The following is a 16,171-nucleotide window of genomic DNA, read 5'->3' as shown; positions in this document are numbered from 1 at the left end:
ATCTACTCTACCCACTATACTCTACACAATTGCAATCAAGGCCACTCTATTCTACTCTGCATCACTGCACTCTATGCCACTCTATTCTACACTGCACCACTGTACTCTATGCTCCTGTTCACTACCCCACTCTAATCTGTGCCATTGCACTCTACTCTATGCCACTGCACTCTACGTCTCTCTACTTTGCGCCACTGCACTCCACGCCACTCTACTGTACACCGCTTCACTCCACAACAGTATACTCTGCAACAGTACACTCTGTGCCACTCTGCTTTATGGAAATCTACGCCACTGAACTCAACGTCACTGCACTCAATGCCAATCCACTTCAAGCCACTCTAATCTACTCTGCACCACTGCACACTACACTCTGCTCTATACCACAGCGCTCTACGTCACTTCACTCTACTCAGAAACAGTCTACTCTGCCACTGCAGTCTATGCCACTCTATTGCACTCTGCGCAACTCCACACCATGCCACTACACTCTACACCACTGCACTCAATGCCAATGCACTCTACACCACTTTACTCAAAATCAATACACTCTATACCACCGCGCTCCAGGCCAATCTACTCTGCGCCACTGCACTGTACGTCACTCCACTCTCACTATTGCACTCTATGTTACTTTACTCTGCACCAATGTACGCCACTACACTCTTCACCAATGCATTCTACTCTCTTCAACACTCTACTCTGCAGCACTGCACATTACAACACTCTACTCTGGAGCACTGCTCTCTCTGTCACTGAACTCAATGCTTCTCTACTCTATGCCACTCTGCTCAGCGCAACTTTACTCTATGCCACTGCACTCTACTCTGCACAACTCTACACTGTACACTGTACTCTACGCAACTTCACTCTATGCCTCTCTACTTTACTCTGCGTCACTCTGCTCTATGTTAGTGCACTTTACTCCACTCTAGTGTGCACCACTGCATTCTTTACCACTGCACTCTACACCACTCCAGTCTGGGCCACTCCACTATGCACCAATCCACTCTGCAGCACTCCACTCTGCAACACTGCACTCTATGAAAATGCACTCTGCGCCACTACTCTATACCACTACACTCTTCCCTACACAACTCCACTCTGCCTTGCGCCACTCTATGCCACTTCACTCCACTCAGTGGTGCAGAGTAGAGGCGTAGAGTGAAGCGGCGTAGAGTGCAGTGGCATAGAGTAGAGTTGTGAAGAGTGGAGTAGAGTGCAGTGGTGCAGAGTGCAGTGGCATATAGTGGTGTAAAGTGGAGTGGTGCAGAGTAAAATGGAATGGTGTAGAGTGAAGTATGCATGGTGTGCTAGCACACTGCCATTGCAGAAAACACATTTTCAATTGAAATGACCATCACATTTGCACAGACACACAGTTTTACTAAAAGAAAACATACAGCGCACAAACAATAATGTGTGGAAATGGCATCACCTAGTGTAATAATTTGTTTTGATCATATTAAAGTGCTTGTTTTCCAACACACTTCAGAATTAACAAAAAATGTGCTCCATTTTTGTTTTTAATTCTGAAACAGTCTGAAATATTTGCGCAGTTCATATAAATGTTGTTGTGTGCTAGAAAAAACCCTTTGCTCCCCACCACCCTGCAAGATTGTCACATAAATTCTCTCACTTTGAAGTCAGGAAAAAGAAAAGTTCTAAGCTCCTCTGAAGACAGAGCGTGACATTTGACCTCAGTGTTTGAATACACAGCAAGTGTACAAGATAAGAACAAGATTTACAGGCCTGTTTACAGAGGGGAGCACTGGTGGAAGAGTACAAGGGCACATGGTGTGAAAAGGCTTTGCTCCTTGGGAGAAAAAACAAACCCACCCTGAACAGCCTAAAAAAACCAAAAAGCCAGCAAAGAGAAAGCCTGAAAATGTGAGTTACACCCACAATGTCAATGGTAAGCAGTGGGCGAAATACATTCCCTGGGAAGCTTTCTGAATGTCCCCAAGATGTCTTAAGCAAGACCTAAAAAGATTCACATTTAATTTTTTGAATGCAATAGCTATGATTTACCGTTCTGCATGTGATGGACCTTTTGAAAAAGTAATTTTCAGCATCTAAAAGTAAGTGACAAATAAGTATATGTGCAATTACTGTGGTCGCACGGTCCAATCGCGGTGTGACCAAATTAGTCTATCATCCGTCCTAGTATGATAGACAGAGAATGAAGCTTTCTACTGTTGCACCTGTGTTTTTGAAGTAGGAGTGATCCAGTAGAAAAACAGTTTAATTGGCACTGTGGTAATAGAGACACCAGTGAAGTGGATTTATTTAAAGACAGGGCTGCATTGTATTTAAGCATTTGTATAGGACCTTATAAACCTGACGAGGCTGCAAAGTATTCTGGTTTGATCAGTGCTTAGTTGGTAAATAACATAAGTGCCTGGACCCATGTCTGGGGCTGCTGCACCTTATGCCACCCATTACCCCTGCCATCGCTGGCAATGACAGCACCAACACAACTACAAACCATCACACTCCTACAAGTGAGACAATTCAGAACATTCTAAGTTCCCAAAGCAATAAGAATAGCTTGAGTGGCAGGTAGTCGTCATTTTGAATGTATATGGAATTAATAAACAATTGTTGTTGTGCTCACATGTAAATTAGACAAACATCGCTACTGTGTGGCAGACTTTCATAAGTACCAGTGTTGCCAATTAAGTGCTGAACACTGGAACCACAGGCTAAAATGAAGCATTGTTTTCTGGGCTCCCTTTCGAAAGTGTGTGGCTGGAACAGTGTTGGCTCTAGTAAGCCCTGTATGGAAGGTGTGACTTGAGGTGCATGATGTTTGAAGACATGCTTCAATCATGGTGGGACATACGTCCTTATTTTTAATGGCTTGGCTGTTATTTTGTGGTATCTTTTGTTTGCTGTGCTTTTTACGTTTCCCCTACACAGTGCTTGCACTGTGCTTGTGAAATCTATCATTTTTAATATATCTTAAAAGGGACTTACATCCCGCCTTCAATTCTTATTGGACCATATGTTTGCCAGTTTACTTTCCCCTGTTTCTATTGGTTGTAGCCTTTTCTCCTTTCTGTGTGTCACTTATCAGTTGCCCGTGACCTAACTACTCATTCTCATCAACAATGGTTGTTCATACTCTTTTTCTTTTGATTAATGCTGTGCATCATTTACTTTCCCTGGCTGCAAGCATTTAGAGCGCATTTCTGTTTGGAGGCTTAATTAGACGACAGGCGAACCTATGATTTCCTCACAGCATGATAGCTAACATCACTTTTAATGTCTCAAACTTACAAACACATTATTTAGTTTTTAGCAGTGTAAAAAAATGACTTTCTTTAGTATGAACAATTTACGTATTATTTTGTGAAAGTAACATGAAATAAAATTATTTTCGTGTTTCTAGTTAAAATTCTGTAATGTTCCTCTGCATTGTAATCTGTCCCTTTGAAAATGGCCGCTCTGTTTCCATCTGTAGCCTCTTTATTTGTGACTTCGTCACCGCTCCAGCAGGTGTAGTGAATGGGCCGGTTAGCCACATGTTTTAGAAGTTGTGTTGATGGAGTGCCCTGAACGTTCAGGATACTGGCTCCTGTAGCCATGCAATAGCCTAGGATAATAAACAAGCTGATTCCGCAGTACGCACTTCAACACTAATGGTGAGGCTACATGACAAACGATAATGTCGCTGCTGTTTGAGGAACATGTGGCAAAAGGGAACGGGAAGGACTTGCTATTTCAAAGCAGCATACACTCTTAACTGCTTTATACATTTGTGAATTAGGACAAGAAAGTGCATTCATGTCATACGCGTACGGGCCCCGCAGCACCATAGTGCAATCTTGACATTCGGGGAAAGTGAAGCCTGCCAGAAATGCATTATGCGGCACTGCGATCTGTGCACAATAACCTGCACCACCCGGCAGCCAACTCTTCCCGTTACCTGCACCCCCTTTGAACCGCTAGCATGGCCGCAGCTCCGCAGACTGATTTGGTAGATGACAGGGAAATGCGCAAGGCTCAGCGAGACTACTTGGATTTTCTGGACGACGAGGTTAGCCTAGATCTGAGCCAGGAAGGAGAACAAAGAGATCTGTACGTTACTCGTGACAGGGACGAGGGAATTCCAAATCCTTGTTGCAGTCTCGCCACGTCTCCCGCCCAGTTACTTAGTATTTCGACTCTGCACACCCATTACAGCCCCTACCATCTCAGCGCCCCCATCTAGGATTCCTAAAGGCTTCCCCCCGTGATACCGTCTTACGTCCAAGTCATCCTCTCTTTACCAGCGGTTCCCCCTCTTGTCCATTTAATCACACCTATTCTAGCCTCTCCACTAAAGTACCAACCCACCTAAAAGATTTGGCAGACCTCCTGGGTTTGCCCCTACCAGACCTTCAGGCTCGACACACACCATCCCTGTATTATTTGACAATCTCCTTAGTCATGGAGACAGTTCAGCACCTGCGCATAGAAGTTAAAATGGAGTAATAGGTTGAAATTGTAGTGTCTACTCATCTCCTGGCTTGGTGTAAGTTGGTTTTGCTAGTCTGGTCACCTGATAGATGTGCAGATTCTGGGCCAATGGAGTATCTGATTTTGATATGCAGGTAATGCATTTTACTTATTGCAAGCTTTGAGAGTGGTGGGTGGTTTTGAAGCATGAGTGTGCGTTTTAATTCTGCAGAGTGAAGAAAGGACAGCTAATGACTGCCACATGCTGAAGGGTAGTGCATGTTGCTGCCTGCTCAGGTTGTCATTGGATGATGTAGTGTGTCTTTGCCTTGCTCGTTGAGGTCGTTTAAAGCCACTATAATGTATATGAATCATGCAGGGCTCTATGCAAGCCCGGATGTCTGGAGTTCTCTTAAAGCCTGATATCTAGGCTAGAGGTAGCAGCGGCACACATGTTGGGTGTTCCATCACCTGTTGGAGTTATTTTAACCCATAGGTGTAAGCTGTAGTTTTCTTACAATTCAATTCAATCAATGCTTTATTCGACAATACAAGTCATAAAAGCATATATTAAATACAGGAGTACTCATACAAATGCAACCTTATATAGAGCATAATAAAACAGTATAAAATAGAATAAAACCATTCATTACAAAATATCATCAATAAATAAATAAACATTTGTTAAGAGGTTGATTTGAACAGCCTGATCCTCTATTTACATACAGAGATTGGAAGAAATACAACAGAATAACACATGTTATTTTACAGATCAAAGGGCATACGTGGAGCTGTAAGGGTGGTCACCATTCATTTATTCACAATAAGTAAACATGGACAGATGATGTGATGATTGCTTGAGCAGTTCAAAGGATGTCAGTCTTATCATGCAGCCCTTATTATTGCCTTTGAGAGAATAATTTACCCAGAAACTTGGCAACAGCACATACAGATGCCTGGTTCTGGTCTGATCTAAGTATCCTAAGGGTAGTTTGGCAACAGCGAGTCCCCAACAGCCTGCATATCGAATTAATCAATGATCGGTGAATGCTGTCATATCCAGAGCAGGCAAAGAATACGTGGCCAACAGATTCCGAAGCAGCAGTGCACAGTGGACAAATGTCATTTTTATCGGGGGGGGGGGGCAGTGTACCTAACCTAAATTGGAAATATAATTTCCTATCTTGGGGTTACAGTTATTTGATCCCATTATGATTTCAGATAAAATGTGAATTTAAAATCATAGAAGCCTCCAATCAGCGGGTGACCAATGCTTGATCTAACTGCATTTCGTCTACCCACTGCCAATAATGGGCTCTCAACAGCCTTGGTGTCAGGGGCAAACTGTAAAGAGGATTGAGCCAATAGTCCCCAAGACTAATGACTACAAGCAACTTGCGGACCTGTCTCAGGCATGGTATAAAACGTGTCTGCAGTCATTACATCCCTTAATGTGCCACCATAGTGTGCCAGCTCAGGCTGAAACCACAACCTCCTCCAGAATAACAAGGACCTCAATTTGGCTCTATCTGCCAATGATCGTTGACCCATGTCCAACATCAGAGGTTTAAGAGGAGTGCTTTGCTGCAAATTGACCAATTTCCTCAGAAATAAATTTTCTGATCTAGTCAGCAGGGAGAGGTCAGACAGGCCCCATAACTCCAAGCCATAAAAACAGGCACCAACATGTTTAGCATCATAAATTTGCAAAGTCAGGGCAATGGGTTTCGTTAAGGCGATATTGTTCTCTCTAATTATTGCTCCCGGTATTTGCTTTTGCTGAAGAGTTAGCAAATCTAGCTGAGGTTTCCATGAACGATTTGGGGAGATGGTCCCTATCAAGTGGCTCGCCCCCTAACTCAAGTTTCTCTTTAAAAGAAACTTTATCTTAGTCTTTGTGCAATTGATTTCCAAACCTCGAAGGGAGCAAAATTCTGAGAAGCGATCTAAACCAAGTTGCAGACCGCTCTGAGTTTTGGAAATCAATAGGGTGTCATCCGCAAAAAGAAGAATCGGTGTCTTGATGCCCGTCAGAGATGGAGCATCAGTATGTATGGAGCACAGTTAAGAAACAACATTGTTGAGATAAAGCAAAAACAAAGTGGGTGCCAACTTCCTTTCTTACAACTCCCAAACTAAGCTGGATCTTTTGCTCATCTATGTACTTCCACAATTGTCTGTTAGTGGCTGTTAGTGGCTGACCCGTCGTCCCACAATATAATCATAAGCATCGCACCTCATTCATTCGATAGCACACCCCACAACAGAGCACAGCTACTGGTAACCCGCTGCATGCAGCAGCGCACCTCGTCACTTACGGCCCACATATTGCGCACTCTGCGTATTGCTAATCTTACCCCATTGCAGCATCATTCACTGCCGGTTCCAATTTAGAAGCTGCAGCCGAGTCCCTTTGATTCAATACAAAGACTCATTCAATAGCTCGTGTCGGCACGCACATCACTATGAGTGAGCAGCAAGGTTCTGTCACTACATAAAAATACCACATATTGTCTAATACACTATGATTGACCACCCCTCTCCACTGTTGCCATCTCGATGAGATGTTAAAAAACCAGCTCTATCCTCTACTTGCTCCTAACAGATCCCCTTTTATCATGACAAAACCTATACTCCGCCTCTATCCACCAACACCCGCCTCCTCTTTTTACCAATTACACACAACCATACAATCCTTACACGCCACTCCACCACACACATTACCTATTCCAGTGTTCACATGTAACACAAACGCTCATAACTCTTGTCCACCCCTTCTTAAACCCCACATACATCAGTATCCCTGTACTATTCAAATACCACTCAACAGCAGTACTGCACATACAAATCTTTCACAGAAAACCACTACATCAATAGCTACTTTCACTACTCCATAAAAACAAAACACACACATCTTAATATATTATATTCCTTCCACCTACATTCCCTTACTATGTTATCATGTATCTATATATCTTAGTCCTATTGTACAAGACAAAAATTACACTCAAAAGCTTTTCTCTTTCCTACCTTCACCCTACACCTGTATCAATTTATCCTCTATCTTCACTTTCTGTCATCCCAAACTCTTACCACTACTATGATCTCCAAAGTGACCCATCCTAGACTCATCCCTCCTCTAAACCCCCTGGGTCACCCAAAACATCAGTTTACTTCTATGATCTCCCAAGCAACCCTACTAAATTCTCACTCATGTTACCTCCCCTTTGACACATCCCTAACCAAATGTGTCTACTGGTTCTTTTCCCCTAAACCCTTTCTACAGGATTGTCCCTCCTCCATCTCCTTTAATCATCCCAGACCTCAACTTAATACTATGAACTCCTGGTTATCTTCCCTCTTCTATCCCTCCATTTCTCTATTCAATCCACCTAACAGACTCGCATGTCCTCCCCTCAAATCAACTCATACTTCCATATACTAATATCATACTTATAGTTCCCTATAATAATTCACCACTAATCCTTTTGGGTTCCGGAGTAGCATACTACTCGCCGCTTCAACGCCTCATCAGAAACTGCTGAAGGAAGCGCACAAGGTACTCTTTGAGGGATTAGCTCCACAAGGGAACTGTACCTACTTCAGGAACAGGATCCTGCACTCAACAACACCCGCACAGGGTGAAACGGTCGCTCCTCACAACCCAGCATCACTACAGCAACACCTCACCCAGCCATGCTCTTCCTGGAGAATACATCATGACCTAGTCACCCACTGTTGGGAGATTGCCTCATAACCAAAAAAAAAAATCTGATGGAAATGCTTTTCATACTCTGTCACTTTCAGAGGGGGGATCACTCCACAGGACCACATGCCTGATCTTTCCAGGGACCCAAAGTCACCTTTGTCACACCCTCTAGTTCTCATGAGTGGTGACATACCCTCAATGAATGTACACCAGCTGCCCCACCTCGAAGTGACCGGTTCCACTCACAGAGCTCAGAGAAGCACAATCTTATCTGCGATGCAGGCAGAGGTCCAAGACTTTATTTTTTGGGAAAACATTCACAGTGAGTGCTTGGCGCAGCTCATGTGCTTACACTGAAGCATCAGCTGTTTGTTTTCATAGAGGTAGGACGATAAGTTACACAGTTCACTCCTACTGCGGTCCCCCTGCTGTTTCTCTATCCAGGAGGCTTGAATTGCAGCAAGCAAGCATCTAATTTTCACAATATTAGGCCTTCTGAAAAGTATATCTGGTGCACCCCGTCTGATTGCCATTTTAGATATCTCTCTGTTTCTTTTTTTAACCATCTCGAAGGAAGGATCATTGGATGTACCTTGCTGGACCCTCTGTCCGCGCCATACCTGATAGCTGGATGTCACAGCTCGATATTCACAACTAAATGAACAAAAAAATTGAGTTTTCTTCTGCATCAGTCGAACAAGCTGTCGAATATTTGTTCAATTTGTCTGTTTCGGAGATCTTAATGTTTTTCTGACTATTGTGGTCCGAATAGGCTGGCCAACTGTCCACTACCACTTCACACGTCCCTTTGCACCTCTATAGACACTTTGCACGGGCAGACACCCTTGCACGTGTGGGAATACCAGAAGACATTTGTTGAGAAGTGGGTAGACTACGAGTCACAAAGAACATTTTTGGGGTTTCATAGCAGAACACCTCCTTTAAATAAAAACATTTTATAAATCTTTAACCCTTAGGTATATGGAACATATTGATTATGATTTATATGTCACACTGTCTTAGAATCCCTATCTATTTACCACCTTCAGGATTAAGACTTGCCAAGCCGCAACTGTCACCCATGGAGCAGCAAGTTAGCAAAATGAATAACTGTCATCTAAATGGAGTGAAAGAGTCTTGAGTCCTGCAACACCAGTGGTGAACCACACTATCCAACACAGAAACAGCCCGATAATTCCCTTCTGGCTCAGGATTTAAAGAAAGGTTCTCGTAATCTACATCTGCCTTTTCCGCATTGGGGCTATAACAGGCACAGTACAGGCAGCGCGCGCTATCACACAAAAATCCGAACCGCACTGCCTCAGCCACGACCCGTGAAGGTAAGAGCGTCGGGGCTGTTGGGCCGGGTTGGTGGGGGGTGGATTTGACAGATGGCCACGAGGGAAAATTAAATAAATAATTAATTTTCCCTCGTTGTCTGTCCAAATCCCCACCTCCCGGCCCCACTGCTCTTACCTGCACAGGCCGCGGCTGCACTGTTTAACAAGGTGGACAATTCCCCGGGGTGGGCAGACTCTACAAGATAGTCACATTTTCCTGGAAAGGGTAGTCCAGAATTTTCAAGATGATGTCGGTCATCTAACCTGTACAGCTGCTTTAGTATACTAAACTCATATTTTCTGCTGTCTCTAAGCTACACATGTGAAGCATTGGTGGTTGGGGGCGTGGCCAAGCCGCGGGCTAAGATGGCCGCACGGCGTTGAAGCTCCGCCATCGACCCGGCGCAAACCCTGCTTTCCTCGCCCTCCTGATGCGGGCGCGGGACGCCAGACGCTGCCGCTGACCCTACTAAGACCCTGGAGTGCGCTGGGATGCAGAGCGGACCTCCCGGGCCACGGGGGCGCCCGGAGATGAGCGCACCATCCTGAGGCCCAAGATGGCGGGCTGATCCGGGAGCGGGGGACTCGAGTGCGAGGAGGGCGGCCGGCCGAGAGACAGGTACCCGGGGGGCTCGGAGGGGGGGGCATTGAGCACCGGGGTGCTGGCTGGCGGGGGCCCGCTTCTTTCTCCCTACGCCGTTGCGGACCGGAGGACGACCGGGCGCACGGCTCCGGCCCTGCGCTCCGGCCGCGGCCTCGCTCGTTGTCTCATCCCTGGGGCCCCGGACTAATCCGGTCGGGGAGCCTGGGAGGGGTGGCGGGACGGCCTGCTGGCGGTGGGGGGGGGCGGTTGGGGCCCTGCGCTGCGCCCGGGTTGTCTCTGCCTCGTCACTTGGGCCCTCTCGGGTTTTGCCATGTGCTCCGCGGCTGGTTGTTGCGTTCCTTCCTTGCCCCTCCCGGCGGCGCCGAATCGTGGCTGCTGAACACATCGCGGTGGCGCACTTGATGTTCCATTGGGGCCCTGCTGGCTACACGGAGTCGTGGCTCTTGCCTGCTGTGCAGTGAGGACGTGATCTGTCCGGTGCCCGGTGGGCCCACCATCATCAGTGCTCCTGACCAGATTGGCTAAGGATTAGCCGGACGCTCCAACGCACCATCGCCTCCCTTGCGCTCCACACGTCTGGCGGTTGTGAGAATGGGTCGCAAGGACCCCAAACAGAAAACGCTGCAATTTGAGAAACTGTCTGAGCAGCCCACGGATAACCCCCCTGACATGCCGGACCCGGCTGGTGGGGCGACCGGCGGCTCGACGACCCAGGCTCCGGCCCCGGACTGGCTACAGGAGATGCGTGCCGGCTTCAGGGCCCTGGATGGTCGCTTTGACGCCCTCAATAAGACGCTGGAAACTATGGGGGCCAAAATCCAGGCCCATGACAAGCGTTTGGGGGAGGCTGAGGCCCGTATCTCGGCAGTGGAGGATAAATCGGTACAGGAGATCAAAAGGGTGGACAGATTGGAGCGCATACTGAAGGAAGTGGCCAGCAAAAACGAAGATTTGGAATCGCGCAGTCGGCGAAACAATGTACGGATTATTGGGGTTCCGGAGTCCACGGCCACGGGCCGGCTGGATGTTTTCGTGGAACAACTGTTGGCTGATATCTTTGGAAGAGACTCCTTCACTCCTGGCTTCGTGGTGGAGCGTGCCCACCGCTCACTGGGGCCGAGGCCTAACCCGGGGCTCCCGCCTCGCCCCCTGATTGCCCGCATTATGAACTTCCGAGACCGTGACACGGCCTTGCGGCTTGCCAGGGAGAAGGGCGAGATTACTTGGCAGGGTGCGAGACTCTCATTCTACCCAGACTTCACTGCCATGGTCCAGGAGGCCAGGCGTAAGTATGCGGGGGTGAAGGCGGCGCTCCGGAACCTGGGCCTTAAATATGGCATGCTCTATCCGGCCCGGCTCCGGGTCGAAGTTGAGGGCCGAGCTCGGCTATTTGACAATCCCCCTGCAGTGCAGGAGTTTTGCCGTACCTACAAGCCGCGCGGGGGCCCGCCGGGGGGAGATGAGGGTGGACGGTCTTCCCCTGGTAGTGGGTCTGCGGGCAGCCAGGACCTGTTCTCATCCTCCGGTGTCGGCTGAGACTGCGCCCGTTACTGAACTTTGCACTGTTTTAACTTTGGTTATTTGAGGACGTATTAACATTTGGAGTATATAGGTGCTGCAGCGCTGGGTTGATTGCGGATCGTTGTCACCCCCCTTTGGTTGAAACCGCTGGGATCGTTTTCTGTTACGATGCTCTATTTTTTGTTGTTTGGTTACACTGGGTATTCCTGCCTAGAGCTATGTTCTTCTTTTTTTCCAGAGTTGGGATTGCCTCACGTTTGCGTGGTTTGGCTGGGCGGGGGGAGGGGGGTTGGGGTAAGCAATTTTGATTCTACTACTACGGCTATGTGTGAACGAACTTTATTGATACACAGTGACATTCCGATTTTGCTGCTCCCATCACTTGCTGACTGGCATCAATGGCCCACATAGGTTTGAATGAAGCTCCTCTCAATCTATCATTAATGACTTGGAATGTCCGGGGCCTGAACAACCGGAGTAAATGCAAACAAGTACTGCATTACTTAAATCGGCATCAGGTGGACATTGCTTTTCTCCAAGAGACTCATCTGCATGGCCCCATGCCCTCCCGCTTTGCGACTTCCTGGGGCGCTCACCGATACTTCGCTAATTATAGTACTTACGCTAGAGGCACTGCGGTGCTGATCCATAAGAGAGTCCCGTTTCAATGCCAAACGTTTCTAGGGGACAGGGAGGGGCGCTACTGTATTGTACAGGGGGTCTTGATGGGCCATGTTGTTACTCTTGTCTGTGTGTATGCCCCCAACACTGATTCCCCGGATTTTTTCAATGCGCTTGCGGCCCAACTGGTAACCCTGGCACCGGCTGGCGTTTTGCTGGGCGGCGACCTAAACATGCTGCTGGATGTGGGGCTGGATAGCACCTCTGGGGCCACAGACTCTAAGCCTAGGGCAAGGCGCGCACTCCAGGACCTGTGCCGTCGATTCTTGTTGACGGATATATGGCGCAGGCGACACCCAAACACTACTGACTACACACACTTTTCAGGGCAGCACAACACTTGGACCAGAATTGACTACTGGCTCCTCTCCCCGGGCCTGTCCCCTTGGTTCCGCGCATTGAGGACGTTCCCTAGAACGTACTCGGACCACTCTCCAGTCCTGCTTGGCTTAGACGTTCCTCGACCTGAGGGGTTTGAGCGGCAGTGGCGCTTCCCTGGGAGGGCGCTGCTGGATGACCTTTTTGTGCACGAGGTTTCCGAGGCGATAGAGGACTACTTCACCATAAATACTGGCTCGGTGGACTCGTGGGCAGTGCTCTGGGATGGGTTCAAGGCATACATCAGAGGGGTCTGCATTGCCAAGCACGCGGGGGTCCTGAAAGTATTGCGCGCCACAATAACGCAACTGGAGACGCAGCTAGACGCGCTAGACACTGAGGCGCAGCAGGCACCCGCTGACGAGGTATTTACCAGGCGCTTACGACTGTTATCTGACTTCCGGGAGGCCGCGGACAGGGAGATCCTGTATCTGGGGAAGTACCAGGTTGCGCGTAGGTATGGAGAGGGGGACAGACCAGGGCGCACGCTAGCGCAGGCCTTGCGACCACCATACAGCAAGTCCCTGATCGCCGAGGTGCGGGGCGCGGACGGGGAGCTCCGCACAGCGCCCGCTGAGATCCGGGACGAGTTCCTGGCCTACTACACAGATCTATACACCACCAAGTTGGGGGACTCCGCGGCCGCGCGTGCGGCCTATTTATCGGAAATCGCTCTTGTGTTCCTGGATAAGGGCATGCAGGAGTTCATGGCGGAACCTATAACGGTTGCGGAGGTGCGGGGGGCGATCAAAGTGCTCCGGGGCTCTTCTGCCCCGGGCCTTGATGGCTTCTCCGCTGACTTCTACAAGGCCTTTTCGGATCTGCTGGCGCCCAAGCTAATAGAGGTGTATGCGGAGGCCTTGGAACGTGGCTCCCTCCCGTCAACTCTTAGTGAGGCGGTCATTGTGCTGCTCCCGAAGCCGAATAAGGACCCTACATTGTGTGGGTCGTACAGGCCCCTCTCCCTCTTAAACACTGACTATAAGATCTTGGCCAAAATAGTGGCCAACAGGCTTTCCCAGCTGATGGAATTCATTATATCGCCCGCACAGTCCGGCTTTGTCCCTCGCCGCTCTACGTCGCTTAATTTGCGAACGCTCTTCACGGTTCTGCACAGAATTAACCCGACCACTCCGGCTGCAGCGATCCTCCTAGACACCGAAAAAGCGTTCGATTCTTTGGAGTGGCCTTTCTTTCTTTCCGTCATGGAGCTCATGGGCATGCCCATGAACTTCCTGGCGACCGTCAGACTCCTATATAGTCGCCCTACGGCCCGTTTGCGTCTTAACGGCACGCTATCTCGCCCATTCTCACTCACGCGCGGTACGCGGCAGGGTTGCCCGCTTTCACCGCTCTTGTTCATTTTGGCTATGGACCCCCTGATTCGGCATTTCCAAGAGCGGCACCTCCACAGGGGTCTCCAGTTTCGGACGGGCCCATTGCTGGCCTCTCTTTATGCCGATGACACAATCCTGTATGTCAGGGAGCCGCAGGCCAACCTGGCCCCCTTGATACATGAGATCCTTCGTTTCGGTAGCCATTCGGGCCTGGGCATAAACTGGCATAAGTCCATCATCTTCCCACTGACTATCGGCACCTCCCCATGGCAATGTGAGTTCCCTCTTGAGTGGTGCTCAGACTCGGTGCGGTACTTGGGCATACAAATACATTTGAACACGGACGAAATCATCCGCCTCAACTATGGCCGCGCGATTGCGCGGCTGGAGACTCAGGTGGATGGGTGGCTGCGGCTCCCGCTCTCTATGTCCGCCAGGATAGCTATTCTTAAAATGATAGTGCTCCCCAAATTCTTGTATCTTTTCAATAACATCCCTATCCCTCTGACCCGGGCCTTCTTCTCCACACTGCGGTCCCTCATGATTAGGCTGGTCTGGGGTGGGAAACACTCCCGGATCCGCTGGGCGACCCTCACACTCCCACAAGAGCGTGGCGGCCTTGGAGTGCCGGATTTATATTTATACTATCTAGTCGCTCAGTGTGCACATGCCTATGCCTGGTATCACCCTGATGCTCGGATCCCATTCCTTCGCCCAGAGGCGGACTTTGTCCTCCCGGGTCGCCTGTCGACGGTGTTGCCCAAAGGTGTCCCCAGGGACCCAAAGGACATTCAAACCGTGTCTACCACCAGCTGGGCGTGGAACAGGCTCTCGCGCTATTTGGCTCAGCCTCTGCTGTATTCGTCTTCCCTCCCGATACCCAACCCTGGTCTGTTACCTGGCACGGATGAAGCACTAGTGCGACGAACGTTGACGAAATTTGACCTCACCAGGATCGGGGACTTGTACCCGGGCGGGCACATTTTCTCGGCGTCAGAGGACGCGCGATTAAGTGACGCTACATTCATGGACCGGTTCGTTCTTCGCCGGCTCTATTGCGCCGCCCGGGCGGAGATTCAGGGATTTCCCCTCGAGCCGGCCTCCTTAGAACCCCTCACCATCTTGATTGACGCCGATACGGGGCACATATTGTTTCCAAGCTGTACAGGGCGTGCGCGGCGCGGGTCCCCTGTGCGGATGATCGTGCGCGGGAGGAGTGGGGGACAGACCTTGGTAGGCCTATCACGGACGAACAATGGACGGCATGTTGCAAGGTCACCGACACCGTGTCACTGAATAGCCGTCACAAACTCCTACATTATAAATTCCTGCGCCGTTGGTATATGACCCCGGTTAAACTCCACGCCATTGATCCCGCGCGGCTGCACGCCTGCTGGAAATGCGCTGCACCACATGCCGATTTTGCACACATGGCCTGGACGTGTCCGAGACTGCAGACATTCTGGGCTCAGGTTCACAAGATCCTAGAAGAGATGCTAGGGCTTACACTCATTCCCACTCCTGAGGTCGCACTGTTGGGTTATACGGTCAATTTCCCAAAGAATGTCCGTAAACTGGCCTCTCTAGGGCTTCTTCTGGCCAAGAGGGAGATAGCAAAGCACTGGGGGAGGAAGACAGCTCCCACGTCCAAGACATGGCTTACAGCCATGGCTTTCTGCAGCACGAATAGCGAGCTCTACTCTAGTCTCCTCCCAACGATAGCGCGTCCTAGGGACATCTGGGGCCCTTATAAAACATACATTGCAGGCTTACCTGGCTCGACCCCGCCATCCCCGAATCCCGGAATAGCTCCCACTGGAGTGGGGTAGGTCGTACCAACCCACTATTACGAAGATGTAGGGGTCCTGCTGGGGTGTCGACGCGGGGATATTAAGCTCCTGGGGTCAGGTACTGTACACCGAGTGGCGTTTTCCCATGCTAGCAATGAGTGCAGGGGAGGGGGACGTCTTTAGTACCCTGGAGACAGCCCACGGGTCAGGGATCCCCCTGGTTCAGGTTCGGACGGGTGTTGATGATGGATTGGTAGATGGGGTCTTGTTGTTGGTTGCATTCATGATGTGGTATTGTTTATTTCAGGACCGGAAAAGTCACAATGTTGCTACTGATTGGTCATTTATGTATCGCACAGCCGCAAAAT

General features: G+C 49.3%; 1 protein-coding gene across 1 annotated transcript in view; it reads right to left on the bottom strand.

Moving 5' to 3' along the window:
- Positions 1 to 16,171, bottom strand: part of DOC2A (double C2 domain alpha) — a 930,537-nt gene that overhangs the window by 856,166 nt on the left and 58,200 nt on the right. The gene's annotated exons all lie outside the window — the stretch shown is intronic.

Source organism: Triturus cristatus, chromosome 7, assembly GCF_964204655.1.
Source record: "Triturus cristatus chromosome 7, aTriCri1.1, whole genome shotgun sequence".
Classification (NCBI taxonomy): domain Eukaryota; kingdom Metazoa; phylum Chordata; class Amphibia; order Caudata; family Salamandridae; genus Triturus; species Triturus cristatus.
Note: the sequence above shows the minus strand (reverse complement) of the source record. Positions and strands in the feature narration are given on the sequence as shown.